Genomic DNA, 19,381 nt, shown 5'->3' on the forward strand with positions numbered 1-19,381 from the left:
TCGGGGACCTGTGGTCATCATGCGTCCTCTCAGACCATTGTGGCTAAAGCATACCGAGCGGGGTTCTACTGGCCAAGGGCCAATGAGATGGCTAAAGAGATAGTCGACAAATGTGAAGGGTGTCAGTATTACTCCAATATGCCGCACAAGCCCGCGTCAGCCCTGAAAACCATTCCACTCATCTGGCCCTTCGCTGTTTGGGGGATGGACATGGTTGGGCCACTGAGAACAGGCAGGAGCGGCTTCACTCATGTGCTGGTAGCAGTCGACAAGTTCACCAAATGGATTGAAGCCAAGCCTATCAAGAATCTTGATGCTTGCACCGCTATCAGTTTCATCAGAGAGTTGATATTCAGATATGTAGTTCCGCACAGTATCATCATGGACAATGGGTCAAACTTCGATTTCGACGAGTTCAAGGCCTTTTGCGCCTCTCAGGGCACTCAGGTCGACTATGCTTCGGTCGCTCACCCCCAGTCGAATGGACAAGCAGAAAGGGCAAATGGCCTAATTCTCAAAGGACTGAAACCCCAATTGATGCGTGATCTCAAGCATGCAGCAGGTGCATGGGTCGACGAGCTCCCATTAGTCCTTTGGGGTTTGAGGACAACCCCGAATCGATCGACCGGAAGAACCCCATTCTTTCTGGTCTATGGAGCCGAGGCAGTCTTACCAAGTGACCTGCTTCACAAAGCTCCCAGAGTCGAGCTCTACTCAGAAGATGAAGCAGAACAAGCCCGGCAGGATGCAGTTGACCTCCTAGAAGAAGAAAGAGAAATGGCCCTGATCCGATCAACCATCTATCAGCAAGACTTGCATCGATTCCATGCCAGAAACGTGAAGAGCCGAGCCTTCCAAGAAGGAGACTTAGTCCTTCGAGTGGATCAGCAGAAACCACACAAGCTTGCTCCTACTTGGGAAGGACCCTTCATAGTCACCAGAGTCCTCCACAATGGAGCATACCACCTCTACAATGTCGATCGCCAGATTGATAAGCCACGAGCCTGGAACGCGGAGCTACTCCGCCCCTTTTATACTTGAATTCTCACTCGGATGAGATGTAATAAGAAAAACTCCTGTAGTTTATTTATCAAAGACAAGAGCATTATAATTTTCCCAGTGATTATTATTGTTTTTGTTTGCATAAGAAATCCCCCAGCGGGTGGCTTAGCTATGAATCTGCTTCGCCTAAGTTTGAAAAATCCTACCGAGTGGAGAGCAATCCTCCCACTCGGAGGCTTAGCTGCGAATCTGTTTCGCCTAAGTTTGAAAAATCCTACCAAGTGGAGAGCAATCCTCCCACTCGGGGGCTTAGCTGCAGTCCAGTACTCGCCTAAATTCTCCCACCTAGAGATTTAGCTGCAGTCAGGCACTCGCCTAAGTTTGAAAAATCCTACCGAGTGGAGAGCAACCCTCCCACTCGGGGGCTTAGCTGCAGTCCAGTACTCGCCTAAGTTCCCTCACTTGAGGACTTAGCTGCAGTCAGGCACTCGCCTAAGTTTGAAAAAAATCCTACCGAGTGGAGAGCAACCCTCCCACTCGGGGGCTTAGCTGCAGTCCAGTACTCGCCTAAGTTCCCTCACTTGAGGACTTAGCTGCAGTCAGGCACTCGATGAGGAATTAAGAATGGATCAAGGCGACTGAAAAGGAAGTTGCTGACATCACTCGGGTCCATTGATCTAGAGCAAGATATGCTCACGTCATGGAAAACGAGTCGGAGAGGTCCTCAACTCCTTCCCCACTCAAACCTCGATCCATTTAGGGACTAATGATGAAGCTATGTACCTAGGGTAGGGTCATGGACCTGTCCTAACTGCCCTACCCAAGGACATCTCTAGAAGAAATCACCTTTCAGTCGACTTGAAGGTGTTCCACTCGACAGACTCGAAGTCACTCGACCATGAAGCGATCACTCGACCAAGATCCAACCACTCGACGGCCAGGAGACCTAAAGTCACCCCGCACGCTAACGGTCGGTCATTAAATAGCTTTTATGATCGTCATAGAACTTTATTACTAGCGTTACCAGTAACACCCTGCCTTAATGTACATTGAACCCTTTGTAACGTGGGCTGGCCGGGGTCCTGGCGCACTCTATATAAGCCACCCCCCTCCTCCGAGACAAGGGTTCGCACCTCTGTAACTCATACTCACATAATCCAGTCGACCGCCTCCGGGCTCCGAGACGTAGGGTTTTTACTTCTTCCGAGAAGGGCCTGAACTCGTAAACCTTGCGTCCTTACAACTTCTCCATAGCTAAGATCTCGCCTCTCCATACTTACCCCCCTACATTACTGTCAGACTTAGAACCACGACAGGCGGCGCCCCCCTTTCCTTCTCCTTCTCCCCTTCCTTGCCCCCCTCCCAGTAGGAGTAGGAAAGAGGGGAATCCTACTCCTACTAGGAGGAGGATTCCTCCTCCTGGCGCACCCTCTAGGGCCGGCCGGTCTCGCCCCTTGCTCCATTATATACAGGGGTAGTGGGCACCTCTAGACACACAAGTTGATCATTGATCTCTCCCAGCCGTGTGCGGTGCCCCCCTCCACCATAATCCACCTTGGTCATACTGTAGTGGTGCTTAGGCGAAGCCCTGCAACGGTAGCTTCATCAACATCGTCATCACGCCGTCGTGCTAACGAAACTCTTCCCCGAGCTCTACTGGATCGTGAGTTCGCGGGACGTCACCGAGCTGAACGTGTTCTGGACGCGGATGTGCCGTACGTTCTGTACTGAGGATCGGTCGATCATGAAGACGTACGACTACATCAACTGCGTTGTCATAACGCTTCCGCTTAACGGTCTACGAGGGTACGTGGACGACACTCTCCCCTCTCGTTGCTATGCATCACCATGATCTTGCGTGTGCGTAGGAATTTTTTTGAAATTACTACGTTCCCCAACAAAGACAAACCCACTGAAAGTGCGTTATATCGACTAGAGGGGGGTGAATAGGTGATTTTTATGAAATTCTTCACTGAGGAATTTGCCGGTGAGGAAATTCCTTAGTGAAGAACTACTGGCAGCGGAATAAGTACTCAAAAGTAAACATAACAGAATACAAGCATAGTCATCATGATGAAATGAAGACAAGCACAGAGTACAGGAAGCGTAAGCACAAGATAACACTGGATGAAGACAAATAGACTGAAGAAATTGAACTGAGGAAATTGAGAAAGTCTTCAGTCAAAGTCTTCAAACACAGATATGAACAAGTACACAACTCAATTATGAGGAAATGAAAGAGTTGAGGAAATGGAACCAGTGAGCTTGGTGAAGACAATGATTTGGTAGACCAGTTCCAACTGCTGTCTCAGTTGTACGTCTGGTTGGAGCGGCTGAGTATTTAAACTCGAGGACACACAATCCCGGACACCCAGTCCTGAACACGCAGCTGAGGACACCCAGTCATCACCGTATTCTCCTTGAACTAAGGTCACACAGACCTCGTCCAATCACTCGTGGTAAGTCTTCAGGTGACTTCCAAACCTTCACAAACTTGGTCACTCGGAGATCCACAATTCCTCTTGGATGCTCTAGACCATGACGCCTAACAGTCTTCAAAGGTAACAAGCGTCGGATCCACGCATGATCAATCTCTTCAGTGATGCTCAATCACTTGGGGTTTGTAGGTGTTTGGGTTTTGGGTTTTTGGTTTTTCCTCACTTGATGATTTTCGCTCAAAGTCCTCGGAGGATGGGTTGCTCTCAAATGACAAGTGTCAGTTTCTCTCGGAGTAGCCAACCAGCTAGTGGTTGTAGGGGGCCGCTATTTATAGCCTAGGGAGCAGCCCGACATGATAAGACATAAATGCCCTTCAATGATATGACCGTTAGGTGGATAGATATTTTGGGATAGCTGGCGCATAGCACAGCAACGGTCGGAATTTTGAGTACCAAAATCCTCAGGGCTATCATGTTCCTCATTGTGTAGGCAATCCGCACTGGCGAATTCCTAACTCCTCAGTCAAAACAAATTCCTCAAAGACCATAAGAACTCCATATCTGTCACTGAAGAAATAGACTGAACTGTATGAGATTTCCAATGGCTTCACTCAAAGGGATTGGTAGGTGTAGGATTTTGAGTTGAGCATCACGTGGAAATTTTCCTTAGTATTTCCTCGACCCCCTTTAATAGTGCGGTGTTTCCTATGACTCAAGAAAGAGAAAATGAAACTACGAAAACAGAAGTCTTCACGCTTCATGTTCCTCGAACGAATACCAAGTCTTCAAGGTCACACCAATTTCTTCACTTTCAAAGTCTTCAGAAAGTCTTCAGTGATCCAAAGTCTTGAGTCGAAGAACTTCATTTTTAGGGGTCGACTTTCTCTGTAAATACCAAGCTCCTCATAGACTTATAGACCTATGTACACTCACAAACGCATTAGTCCCTTAACCTATAAGTCTTCAATACACCAAAATCACTAAGGGGCACTAGATGCACTTACAATCTCCCCCTTTGTGGTGATTGATGACAATATAGGTTAAGTTTTCAACGGGGATAAACATATGAAGTGTAACTACTGATATTGAGGAATTTGATTGCAAGATATAGAAGAACTCCCCCTAACGATGTTCATAGTGAGGAATTTGCTTTTGAAGCAATGCACACTTGAAGAGTTGAATCATGGAGATCTCCCCCTATATCTTGTAATTCATACATGCATTTAACATATAACATAGAAGAATTTGAAATGCATGATGAAATATGGTGACTGATGTAATTCAACATGCGTGCATTAGCATATATGAGGAATAAACATGCAGAAAAACATATCAAAAGTATCAGAGCACCATCGGGTTTAAGTTTACAACTCTATCCAGTAAAGTCTCAGAAGAACGAGAGTTGTAACTTAACAAAAAACACCCATATAGAAAGACCCGCTTGAAGACTAACTCAAAATTCTCCCCCTTTGTCATCAAATGACCAAAAGGATCGAATATGAGGACTAACGCCCCTGAAGAATATCAAGTTGATGAAGGAGCACCAGCGTTGTTGGGGTCGTTTGTCGTAGGGCCTGCCGCAGTGTCGTCCAAGTCTTCATTTTCATCAGTGTCGCGCGATGAAGAATATGAGCTAGCCACCAGAGAAGGAACCTTGACCTTCTTGAATTTCTTCGATGGAGGTGCAGACCAGTCAAAATCTTCTTTGAGACCCATTTTCTTCAGATCTTCTTCACCATACAGATGTGACAGGATTGCCCAGGTGCGACCGAAGACTTGATGGAGGTAGTAGTGGTTTTTCTTCACTGCAGTGTGTGTGGCAGTCATGTTGTGAAGAAGTGAACCATACTGACGCTTAACCCATTTGTGATTTCGATCCACCTTTTGGTGAAGACTAAGAAGAAGTTCACGGTCAGTCATCACGCGCGGAGCAGTGTCTTGAGGAGTGGACTTGGGTGCATTGGCAGAGTCATGTGTGGCAGAGTCATCATTGGTGGAATAAGATGCAGCTTTGCGAAACTGACCATCCAATGGACGAATGCCTTCATCTATTATAGCTGGTGCCTTGCCCTTTCCATCAACTGAGGAATATGTCTGCTTGAGTACTTCAATTGGGGGCAAGTAGCTGAGGTGATTCTGGAAATCAGCTTTGTAGTTGAGTGAAGACCTTGTCCTGAGGAATCTCATAATCCAAGGTGCATAAGGCTTTAGCTCAAACGGAGATAGTGCAACATTTTCCATAGTCCTCATGAAGAAATCGTGATAATTGACAGGAATGCCATGAACGATGTTGAATACTAGATTCTTCATGATGCCAAAAATTTCCTCATCAGATGAGTCGTGGCCTTTGATAGGACTGATTGTCCTCGTAAGAATACGATAGATAGTTCTGGGCACGTACAGCAATTCCTTCACGAGGAATTTGGTTCTTGGTGCTTGACCTGGCTTTAAAGGTTTCATCAGCACCTGCATGTAATGATGTGTGAGCTCAGGTTCACTGTAGATGCAGGGAGCTTCTTCAAGGGGAGGACTGAGTGGTAGAGCATGAAGCAATTTAGAGGCTGGTGCAGTGTAGTGAGTGTTTTCAGACATCCGGTCCAGCACCCATGAATTCACATCTTTAGCATCTCCGGTGATGTGCAGCGTTACATAGAACTGAAGAATCAGTTCTTCATTCCAATCGCAGATGTCAGAGCAAAAGTTTAGTAGTCTAGCGTCGTGAAGAACACTAAGGACTGGTGTGAAGCACGACAGAGATTCCATATCCACGTGAGTAATATGCTCATGGTAGACGATCTTCTCCTTGTTGAACATCACTTAGGAATAGAAATTGGCTTGACTAGCAGTCCAGAAATGCCTCTTCCTAATGCGAGCAGAGTTATATGGGTTGTAATCTTCGAAGAATACGTGCTCGCCGAAGAAATCATCAGCCTTGAACTTTTTCTTGCGTGAGAATGGGTCCTTTGGCTTCGGCAGAGGAGTGTCAGTGAGTTGCATCATGACCTCAGGAATCTCAATCGCAGGTTCTTCAGGCTGAGGAATTTCTGGTTCCTCCTCAGTGGCAGTCTGCGTCGTTGGTTGTTCAGCAGCAGCAATTTCTTCAGCGCTAGTGGCAGGAATTTCCTCATGGACAGATGCAGTGGGATGAGTTTCTTCAGAGCCCATTTGTACAGTTTGTTTGGGGGACTAAGGAGTTTTCTGTAGAGGGGTGAACATTGGAGAGTTTGGATGCTGACTTTCCCAGAATTCATCACTGCTTACGGGTGTGGAGCAGCCAACGTCCGCATCTTCATCTTCCATTTCTTCAACGCCAGCCTCTTCAACTATGAACTGAGGCATAGGCGAGGAGAGGATAGTTGTTGAAGGGATCACATCCACTTCAATTTATTCATCCAACGGTTCAGACGAAGCAGCAGAAGGAGTTTCTTCATCAGATCCGCTGGGGATCACATATTCTTCATCAAAAGGAACAAGGTCCTTTGATGTCCTGGTTGAGATGGGAACAACATCAATCGGATTTGCAAATGAACTTGTCATAGGCTTCATTTTCTTCGGAGCTGAAGAATCTGAAGCAACTGATGCTTTCCTTTTCTTCACTGCAGCACGCTCTGCAGCCTTGGTCTTCTTCACATCTGATGCAGATGGAAGGATTGGAGTTGAAGTTGGTGCAGGAGCAGCTGAGGAATCTGGTTGATGTTCTTCAGGCACAACTGATGTAGTTGCCCTAAGTTCTTCAGTTTCTTTAGGCGCACTACTAGTGGGTGCCCTGGCAATTTCTTCAGTGGCTGGAATGCAGTCATCAGCCCTGGAACTCACATTTTCTTCAGCAGCCTAATTGTCATTAGTGGTGCTGGCATTTTCTTCAGTAGGCTGAGCAGATGCTTCAGCCTGAGGAATTTCCTATTGCGTTGGGGCTGCAACATTGGAAGTGAAGTTATCCGCAAGTTTCACAAAACGAACCTTGGCTCCAAGCCAATTAGTGCGATATGCGTCAAAGTCATCACTGATTTTCTTGATCCCAGTCTGAATAGTGACAAGTTCTTCAGTTGTCATAGAGACAACGTTTTTCTTCAGATAGCGCTCTTTCTTGTATTGCGCTTTCTTGATCTGCCTGGCCTTCTCAAATTTCCACTTTTCTTCTTGAATGAAGTGGGTCAGCATGTGACTTTGGCCAGGAGTCAGCTTGAAGTCAGGCATGGGAGTGTTGGGGTCTTTGTGCCAGACATCAATGTAGTCGAGGATCAACTTGGGATCCAAAAGCAGTGGCACCTCTGATCCTTTGGCTCTAGCGGCCCTGACTTGCCTGTCTCTGATGATTTCTGCAAGTTCATCATCATCAGCTTCGTCTTCTTCAGACAGTACTTGGAAAGCGATTTGTTTCTTTTGAGGACATGGGCGAGGACCTCGTCCAGCAGTCGCCTTTGTCTTCAGCAGTGAGGGGCCAGCTGAGGAACTTCATGCAACTGAGGAACTAGCTGAGACACCTGAGGCAATGGAGATGCCTACAGTCCTTTGGCACGAGGTGAGATGCACAGGTGCTGAGGATTTAGTCGAAACAGCTGAGGGCTTAGGCGGAGGAGCTGAGGACTTTGGAGGAATAGGAGCAGCATGAGGAATTGGCCGTGAGGGCTTTGAGGATTCTGGCCGTGAGGGCATTGCTGAGGAACTTGGCCTTGAGGGCATTGTTGGTGAAGCACTTGGCTTGCGCGCAGGCTTCTTTGACATAGCCTTCTTTGGCTTGACAGCAAAGGCCTCAGCAAAGGTAGCAGCAGCAGCAGAGTCTTCATTGAATTTCCTCACTACTTCTTTGGCTTGCTTAGCCAACTTGGCTTGGCGCTTGGCACATTCATCAGGATAGTCCTCACCGCGCTTGAGGCTGGTGGGATCAACGAACGTGCCCCTGACCCTTCTCATTTGCTTGACATGTGTCACCCATGTACTGAGAGGTGGAGATCGTGTGCGATCGTGGGTGAGTGGATAAGTATAACATGGGATGCGGAATGGTTTGAGCGGCAAAGCCGAAATTTTTGATAAGATAGGTTTTAAAGTTCCGTTCATAATTTCTTCAGCTGACAAGGACACAGTGAAGATTTTGAACGAGTTTCAAATAGAACGCACATGAAGAATTTGTGAATAGATTGGGTTGAGTATAGCATAGAGGGGGAAGGGTCCGATCACCATTCACTTAGCAGAAAAATCAACTTGAAGAATTAGCAATAAGTGAATGATGTAGAGGACATAAACTTATATATATATATATGTATATATATAGTCAATGAATAATAACGACGGAAGCAGTGAAGACAATGCAAAGTTGAAGAATATGAATAATTGAGGAATTTCAACTTTTGGTGGTGGCGTGACCAACCGTATAAGAATGATGATTTTAGACACCGCGTACAATTACCGTAGGGTTCTGAGAATCAAATTCTTCGTTAATTTCTTCACACTAAGAGTGTTGTTCTTCATTGAATTGAAGAAAAACGTTTCTTCACATGTTGCACATCTAAGTCATCAATTTTACATAAGTGTTAGGATGAGTGTCCTTTTCAAAGAACATTCGAAGATTCTAGGATATTTAGCTCATACCGCAACTTGCTAAATCTCTTCTCATCCAAGGGCTTTGTGAAGATATAGGCTAGCTGTTCTTTAGTCTTCACATGCTCAATAGAAATGTCGCCCTTCAACACATGATCACGAAGAAAATGATGACGAATCTGAATGTGCTTTGTCTTCGAGTGCTGAACTGGGTTGTGAGCAATCTTGATGGCACTCTCATTGTCACAGAAGAGAGGCACATTCTTCATGTTGAAGCCGTAGTCCTTGAGAGTTTGCTTCATCCATAGCAATTGGGCACAGCAAGAACCAGCGGCAATGTACTCAGCTTCAGCAGTAGATAGTGATACACAGTTCTGTTTCTTCGAGGACCAATAGACCAAAGATCGTTCGAGTAAATGACATGTACCAGTTGTTGACTTGCGGTCCACATGATCACCAGCATAGTCAGAGTCAGAATATCCAATGAGATCAAAAGCCGAGCCCTTGGGGTACCATAATCCAAGTGTTGGTGTGTGAGCTAGATATCGAAGAATATGCTTCACAGCCTTATCATGTGATTCCTTCGGTGTAGCTTGAAATCGGGCACACATGCAGACACTAAGCATTATATCTGGCCTAGATGCACATAAGTACAATAAAGAACCAGTCATGGAGCGGTATACCTTATGATCGAAGTCAATACCATTTTCATCAGTGCACAGATGGCCATTTGTGGGCATAGGAATTTTCATGCCTTTGGTATCTTGCATGCCGAATTTCCTCAGTACATCCTTGAGGTATTTCTCCATGCCCGTGGGGCCTCCTTGAGGCCATAGAGGGCCTTGTTGAGTTTGAAGACTTTGTCATGATTCTTTGGATCTTCAAAACCTAGGGGTTGAGCAACATATACTTCTTCCTCAAGCATACCATTGAGGAATGCACTTTTCACATCCATTTGATATAAAGTGATATCATGATGGTTAGCATAAGCAAGTAATATGTGAATAGCCTCAAGTCTAGCAACAGGTGCAAAAGTTTCATCGAAATCAATTCCTTCAACCTGTGTGTAGCCTTGAGCTACAAGCCGTGCCTTATTCCTCACCACAAGGCCATTTTCATCTTGCTTGTTGTGGTAGATCCACTTTGTGCCGATGATATTGTGCTTGCGAGGATCTAGACGTTTGACTAGTTCCCAGACATTGTTGAGCTCGAACTGATGTAATTCTTCTTGCATGGCCTGAATCCACTCAGGCTCCAGAAATGCTTCATCTACCTTAGTGGGCTCTGTAATAGAGACAAAAGCATAGTGCCCACAAAAGTTAGACAAATGTGAAGCTTTTGAGCGTGTGAGAGGACCTGGCGCTTTGATGTCATTGATGATCTTTTCAACCTGCACTTCTTTTGCGATGCAAGGATGAGCTGGTTGCCGTTGAAGAATTTGATCAGCGATTTCTTCAGCACCATTTTTCTTCAGCATTTTCTTCAGGTGCATTAGCTCGACGTTCTTCATGTTCTGGAATAAATTCTTCAGCGGATTCTTCGGTGGGAATGACATCCTCAGTAGCCTTGAACTTTATAGTTTCCTCAGGTGCTGGTTCATCTATCACTGTAGGTAGGTGCTCTCTTTGCGAGCCATTAGTTTCATCGAACCACACATCTACAGTTTCAACAACCTTCTGAAGAACATTGTTGAAGACTCAGTAGGTGTGCGAGTCCTTTCCGTAACCAAGCATAAAATCTTCATGTGCTTTCGGTGCAAATTTTGAGTTGTGATGAGGATCTCTAATCCAACATTTAGCACCGAAGACTTTGAAATAACTTACATTGGATTTCTTATCAGTGAGGAGTTCATAGGCAGTCTTCTTGAAGAATTTGTAAAGATATACTCTGTTGATGACGTGGCACGCAGTATCAATTGCCTCAGTCTAGAACCGACGAGGCGTTTTGTATTCATCAAGCATAGTGCGAGCCATCTCAGCAAGAGTCCTGTTCTTACGCTCCACGACGTTGTTCTGCTGAGGAGTATAAGGAGCAGATAACTCATGAGTAATACCAAGTTCATCAAGATAGTCATCGAGACCAGAATTCTTGAACTCAGTGCCATTGTCACTTCTGATGTGCTTGATCTTCACACCAAAGTTGGTTGAAGCCCTCGAGGAAAATCGTTTGAAGACTTCCTGCACTTCATGTTTGTAAGTAACAAGGTGTACCCATGTGTAGCGAGAATAATCATCACAATAACAAAGCCATATTGAGATGCTTCATTTGAAATAGCAGAATAATGATTAGGACCAAAGAGATCCATGTGAAGCAATTCAAATGGGCGAGTGGTGGTCATGATAGTCTTCGCTAGATGCTTGGCCTTCTTCATCTTCTCAGCTTCACAGGCTCCGCATAGGTGATCCTTGAGGAATTTGACATTCTCGATGCCAATGACATGCTTCTTCTTCGCAAGCGTGTGCAAATTCCTCATGCCTGCATGACCAAGTCGTCGATGCCAGAGCCAGCCTTCTAAAGCTTTTCCAAGTAAGCACACGGCTGGTTGTGGTCCTGTAGTGAAATCAACAATATACAAGTCTCCTCTCCTAAAGCCTTAGAAGACTTTGGAATTGTCAGCTTCCATAACCACAACACAACGGTACTTGCCAAAGACAACAACCATATCAAGATCACAAAGCATTGAGACAAACATAAGGTTGTATCCTAAGGACTCAACAAGCATGACTTTGTCCATGTGTCGATCCTTTGTGATCGCAACCTTACCTAGACCCAATACCTGACTTTTGCCTTTGTCAGCAAAGATGATATGCTTCAGATGCAATGGAGATAATGGAGCATCCATCAATAGATTCTTTTCACCAGTCATGTGGTTTGTACATGCACTATCGAGGACCCACTCAGTGGCTTTTGGTTGATCATCCTGCAGATGAATTAGTGCAGCTTACGAACTCATATACTTCATCAGTGAAGAATATGACATCAATTCATCAGATCAATTTCATCAAGTAATAGAATAGATAAAGCAGTGTGAGGATGTGAGAAATGAAAGCTCATTTCTTCATGATTAGCCTGCGTCCTATCAGGCATACTCAGGTCTCCAGCAAATTCTTCAGACGATTACGTATGTCTGGAGACCTGACCCTGCAGTAGAGATTAGTTCTTTTTCTTCACCACCCACATCTGAAGGGGTGGCAAAGAGTTCATCATTCTGCGAGCTCCATACGAGAAGGATGGCATAGAAGCCAGTCCATTTCGTTTCACATAAGAGGGGTTAGAATAAGCATAAGAGTAAGCAGAGAAATTTTTCGAGGACTTATGGACATAATGATTTGAAGAACAATGCACATATCCATAATCCTTAGATCTTCCCTGCGAAATAGACGGGTTAGCACGATGATGTTCATATGAGGACTTTGATCCTTTTGAGGAATATGATCCATGTGAGGAGTTTTGTCCGTATGAGGACTTGGATCCATATGAAGAATTTGGTCCATATGAAGAATTTGATCTGGGGTTCCTATTCTTCACAGGTGGCGTCATGATGACATTCACCTGAAGATTTTCAAGGCATCTTTTGGGAACCCAGATTTTCTTCATAGGGGGGCCGTTCTTGCAGTTAGTGCCAACATATCTAGCAAATACTTCACCATTCTGAAATTTGAATAGTTTGTAGTTGGAGTCAAATGACTCATCATTACAATGAGGAGATTCACATGCATATCCAGATAGGTTAGATGGATCAACTGGAGGTCCCTTCTCAGCAACCCATGTAGTTTTGGGGTACTGCTCAGGCTTCCAATATGTACCATCAGCATTGAGTTTCCTCTCGAAGGCAATACCCTCTTTCCTAGGGTTCCTGTTGAGGATCTGCTTTTTAAGCACATCACAAAGAGTCTGATGCCCTTTGAGGCTTTTGTACATGCCTGTCATGTACAATTCCTTCAACCCTGCATCATCAGTGATACTAGCAATGTCCTCAGATGAGGAATTAGTGATAGCAGAGGCATGTGAAGAATTTGAAACATTAGCAGCATTTGAACATTCAGGTGAAGAATTAGCAGATTCACGTTCAATGCACTTCAAGCATGAAGGAACAAATTCTTCCTGAGAAGCGTTGATATGTTGAGAAAGTAATGAATCGCGCTCCTTCTGAAGATCTTCATAACTCACTCTTAGCTTCTCAAGATCTTGCTTTCTTTGAAGAAATTCATAAGAAAGCTTCTCATGATCAGATAAGAGACTGTTATGTTGATCTTGAAGGGCGTCATACTTAGTATGAAGCTTTTGACTGATCCATTTCTTCACCCAACATATCATCGCTCTTATTTAGCATGTAGTAAACTTTTTCCAAAGCTCTTTGTTGTTTAGTGGCAAGGGAAGCAAGTTTGACATAGCTGGGTCCAAATTCATCACTAGATTCATCATCACTGGACTCGGATAGGTAGCATTCAGTTACCTCAGCCTCTTTTGCCATAAGGCATGATGCAGAAGATGATGATTCTGGTTCGAATGTCATCGCTTTGAGAGATTCCTTGAAGTCCTCAAACCAAGGATCATGACTGGTTTGATGACCTTCATAGACATCAGAGAGACGGTCCCAGATGAGCTTCGCATGATTGAGATGCATGATATTCCTGAACTAATTTTGTGACAGACTGGAGCAGATGACATCCTTCGCCGTGAGGTTGAGATGAGTGTACTTGCGAATGTCATCAGCTTCCGCCATCTTGCATAGATCGGTCAGACCAATCTCAGTGACGGTCCACATCTCGTTGTTCATTGCCATGAGGCGTTTCTTCATCATGGCCTTCCACTTGGGATACTCGTGACCGTCGAAGATGGGGCATGTCACTTTCGTCATAGCTGCGGTCGACATAACTAAAACTCCAGGTGGTTAAACAAAAATCACACAGAACAAGGGAGTACCTTGCTCTAGTACCAATTGAAAGTGCGTTATATTGAGTAGAGGGGGGTGAATAGGCGATTTTTATGAAATTCTTCACTGAGGAATTTGCCGGTGAGGAAATTCCTTAGCGAAGAACTACTAGCAGCGGAATAAGTACTCAAAAGTAAACATAACAAAATACAAGCATAGTCATCATGATGAAATGAAGATAGGCATAGAGTACAGGAAGCGTAAGCACAGGATAACACAGGATGAAGACAAACAGACTGAAGAAATTGAACTGAGAAAATTGAGAAAGTCTCAGTCAAAGTCTTCAAACACAGATATGAACAAGTGCACAACTCAATTATGAGGAAATGAAAGAGTTGAGGAAATGGAACCAGTGAGCTTGGTAAATACAATGATTTGGTAGACCAGTTCCAACTGCTGTCTCAGTTGTACGTCTGGTTGGAGCGGCTGAGTATTTAAACTCGAGGACACACAGTCCCGGACACCCAGTCCTGAACACGCAGCTTAGGACACCCAGTCCTCACCGTATTCTCCTTGAACTAAGGTCACACAGACCTCGTCCAATCACTCGTGGTAAGTCTTCAGGTGACTTCCAAACCTTCACAAACTTGGTCACTCGGAGACCCACAATTCCTCTTGGATGCTCTAGACCATGACGCCTAATCGTCTGGAAGAAGCACAGTCTTCAAAGGTAACAAGCGTCGGATCCACGCAGGATCAATATCTTCAGTGATGCTCAATCACTTGGGGTTTGTTGGTGTTTGGGTTTTCGGTTTTTGGTTTTTCCTCACTTGATGATTTTCGCTCAAAGTCCTCGGAGGATGGGTTGTTTTCAAATGACAAGTGTCAGTTTCTCTCAGAGCAGCCAACCAGCTAGTGGTTGTTGGGGGCGGCTATTTATAGCCTAGGGAGCAGCCCGACATGATAAGACATAAATGCCCTTCAATGATATGAACGTTAGGTGGATAGATATTTCGGGACAGCTGGCGCATAGCACAACAACGGTCAGAATTTTGAGTACCAAAATCCTCAGGGCTATCATGTTCCTCACTCTGTAGGCAATCTGCACTGGCGAATTCCTAACTCCTTAGTCAGAACAAATTCCTCAGAGACCAGAAGAACTTCGTCTCTGTCACTGAAGAAATTGACTGAACTGTATGAGATTTCCAATGGCTTCACTCGAAGGGATTGGTAGGTGTAGGATTTTGAGTTGAGCATCACGTGGAAATTTTCCTTAGTATTTCCTCGACCCCCTTTAACAGTACGGTGTTTCCTATGACTCAAGAAAGAGAAAATGAAACTACGAAAACAAAAGTCTTCACGCTTCATGTTCCTCGAATGAATACCAAGTCTTCAAGGTCACACCAATTTCTTCACTTTCAAAGTCTTCAGAAAGTCTTCAGTGATCCAAAGTCTTCAGTCGAAGAACTTCATTTTTAGGGGTCATCTTTCTCTGTAAATATCAAGCTCCTCATAGACTTATAGACCTATGTACACTCACAAACGCATTAGTCCCTTAACCTATAAGTCTTCAATACACCAAAATCACTAAGGGGCACTAGATGCACTTACACCCAGTCTGTGCATGTGGGCCAATTATGTAAATGGAAGTGGTGTTTGTGGTGTTTGAATACCCAATGCACAAATTTGATGTGGCACCATGCTTTGGAACTGTAAAATCCCCACACTGAGCGAGGGTTCATGATGTGTAGCATGTACCCAAACTTAATTAGGCTTGGAATGGTCGACCTACTATACGATAACTCGAAGGAACGAAGAAGAATCCACCCTGGTAACCTTTCTCGTGTTGGTCGAAATGATGGACATCCATGCGTGACCACAAATATATATAGGCTTTTGCCGCCCATAACCAAGCGAGTGAGAGTGTTGGCATATATATATGCTGGTCACCCCTCCCCCTTCGGCAGATACTATACACCTAGTAACACAACCCTAAAAGAATTAATCCTCCTTGTTCGTCAAACGTACCTCTCTCTCTCGCTGGTCAAAGAGATGGACGACGAACTCGCGGGCCCAGTACAGAAGTGAAGCGTACGTCGCACGCGAGTGATCATCCTATATAGGACCACGTACCACCTTCTGCATGTGGCCCAAAGAGGTGTTTGTGTGATGTTTGAACATGCGATGCACAACTTTGATGTGGCACCACCTATATAGGAAACCAAAAAGTCCCCACAGAGAGCATGAGGTTCATGATGCGTGCTATGTGCTATATATATATATTATATATATATATATATGTATATATAGCACGGGTATATATGTACTTCTACTGTATAGCACAAACCAAAAAAAGAATCTTTCCTTGAAGGTCAAATTAACCTCTCTCTCTCGTTGGGTCAAAGTGATGGAGGACAACCTCTCATGCACATGGATGGAAGCGCCACACATGAGTGAGTTCCTATAGGGCAACCACCACCTGCATGGTATTGCGTGATGTTTGAATACCAATATAATGTAGAACTTTGATGTGCCACCTGCCTCGGGAACCGGAAAGTCCCCACATGGAGCGAGGTTATGACACGCATATATATAGAGTATTCATGTTGCCCCCTCTTTGACATGTACATACTCCTACCATGCATATACGTAACACAAACCAAAAAAGAACCATCCTGGTTGGTCAAATTAACCTCTCTCTCTCTCGTGGTACGTTCAACTGGTTGACAACGACCTCATGGGCCCACAAAGAGAGTCACACACGAGTGAGTGTCATAGGATAAAACCACCGCATGCATGTGCCCGTGTGTTATGTGATGTTTGAAATACCCAATGCACAACTTTGACGTGGCACATGCTTCGCAAACCGGAAATGCACTACACCACGATGCGTAGCCCCCTCACTTAGTTGGTGGGCGGGTGTGAACGCAAATGCTTGAACTTTGATATGGAATCTCACCATGATCCACACCACACACATGCCAAGATGAATCCACCTTTTGGTCAAATGCCTCTAGCTGCCAATGGAAACTGAAAACCTTTGCGGGCTAACTAATGGGCACGTTGCTGATAACCGCACGAGGGAGAGTGTGTGACAGGACCACCAATGCATGGATGTGGCATGGACATGTATGTATGAAAGGGTTGTGTAATGCAATAAATAACCAATTCATGACTTTGATGTGGAATATTTGACTCACAAAATCATCAATAATCCCACACGGAGGTTCATGACTCGTAGTGTACTGCCGGACCCCTCCCCCCACCCCCCACACATAGACACACACATTTCGCACCACGACAGCCACTCCGAGGCATGTCAAACTTTTTCTGCAGTGAACATGTGACCAAAGGAGTGTCGTGTTAAAATAAAAAAAGACATCATTCGACCGTTTTTACACATTGATTGATTTCCTGGGGATTTAATGTGCAAAAATATAATTTGAGCTACAGGTGCACCAAAATGGATTGCAAAATCATTTGTGTCTGTGGGTGCATGTTTCCCCATGCAAGAGATTTCAAAACATACAGAATATAGATTTTTAAAATTCAGTAAATCCAAAACTTAGTTGAAATTCATGAAACTTATCGTGGTGTCATATATGGACACCAGTAGACTGTGATATTGTATTTTTTCGTCTAATTTGAGACACGTTTTGATATAATCTTCTTATAAATAGGAGGTTGTTAATAACTGGCAACCAATATCTCATACGGATTATTTATTCGGACCGTGTGTGTTAGACCATGCCATGCTTCGGTTAAACAGTTAAGCGGCAGAATGAATCGTCAATAAACCAAAATATATGTGCTGCCACGCGCCCCGTGTGTCGTGTGAGCAGCTGTGAGTTGACGGGACGCATGCGAGTGGTCCGCCGCGCAGGCAGACCGGGAGGCATGCGTGCAGGTGTGCATATTGATGGGAGGCATTTTCACTGTGGAGTGTCACCGGGAGGCATGCGAGTAACTGTGTGAAATGATGCTAGGAATGGAAGAAGTCCGCCGCGCAGGCTCACCGGGAGGCGAGATAGCCTTGGACCACTGCCCGGCTCACACCCACTGGTCCGTATTAATTGCGCACCCGAGCGGCCGCCCATAATAGGTGGCCGCACCCCCAGTACACGGCGGTCACCAACGTATTGAGTCTGGAGTGTCTGAGGATGCCGCCGAAGTGCACCTTCGGAGGGAGTGGCGACGCCGGGGCTGGTGAAGCACCCGCGCAATGCGTGAAGCTAGGCACAGAGGTTGTCGTCACCGGCGACGAGTTCTTGCGTGGGCAGCAGCACAACCTTGACTTCGTCGGCCCTGTCGTGCCCCCCTAGCAGGAGCCGGAGGTCAACAACAACTCCATCAACAACGGCGACTCCCACGGGAAACCGGCTAGTCATCTATATACCCATTTGTGTGGCAAACATATCATGTGTTCTCTCTAGTTACTCCCCCCTCTCTAATTTTTTTGGAATACAAATCATATGGTTATGTTCTCTCAGTCCATGAATCAGAGTAATTAAGCTCCTTTAGATGCACATAGTGTATTGATTGTTTGAATGTTATCTGTACAAAGTTAGTGGTTAATTGTTTGTTCTATATAAATGATTTTTGCTAATAATCCGACTAGGGTTAGCTTGCATGCTAATAATTCATGGCAAGATCTTGAGAATTAATTTTGAATGTCCTACTTATATGTTTGTGCCTTTTTCGTCCAGATCTTGAGAATTGATTTTGAATGTCCTACATGTATGTTTCTGCCATTTTTTTCTTACAGATTGGTATGGACACAGATGAGGCTCTAGCCAGTGACGCCGCCAGATGTAGATCTTGGACCCGGCTGCACGGCCAGAAGTGGCCACGCCCCACTAGACCTGAGGAACCAATAAAAACTTCGGCAGACCTCATCAGCGATCTCTCGGAGGGCATCCTTGGGGAGATCATCTCCCTTCTCCCCACCAACGATGACTGCCGCACACAAGTCCTCGCGTCTCGGTGGCGCACTCAGTGGTGCGCCGCGCCTCTTAATCTCGACTGTCATCAGCTATCTGGCGATGAGGATTCTGAACTCCCTGGAGCATCACCAGTACAGTGAGGTGCTATACAAACGGTTTTTAACCCCTTTCCGCGACGGCATTTGGAACCGTTGCCAAGTGAGTGTGGGTGATAGGGGGGGTCCTTCCCACATGACCTAGAAACCTTCGGGGATATGCCCTCCTGGCACACACACTCGGCAAAATAAGGTCGTGTGCGACCGGCGAGCGCTCAAATACTTTTATACGTATAGTAGTGCTAAAAAATACAATTATATAGGTGAAATCATTTCTGATCGTAAGTACAAACCACACAAACTGTCCGTGCTAAACGTTTATGTTCGTATATAGATCCTACACAGTCGCTCCAAGGAAAACATTTCTGTTCGCAGGTACATCACACACAATTTTTCCCCGTTAAATTGTTTGTGATAGCATTTCCATTCCACATGGTATTAATAATTTTATCATTTGTGTTATTGAATGCATCACACACAGTTTTTATG

This window comes from Triticum aestivum, chromosome 6A, assembly GCF_018294505.1.
Source record: "Triticum aestivum cultivar Chinese Spring chromosome 6A, IWGSC CS RefSeq v2.1, whole genome shotgun sequence".
Taxonomy (NCBI): Eukaryota; Viridiplantae; Streptophyta; class Magnoliopsida; order Poales; family Poaceae; genus Triticum; species Triticum aestivum.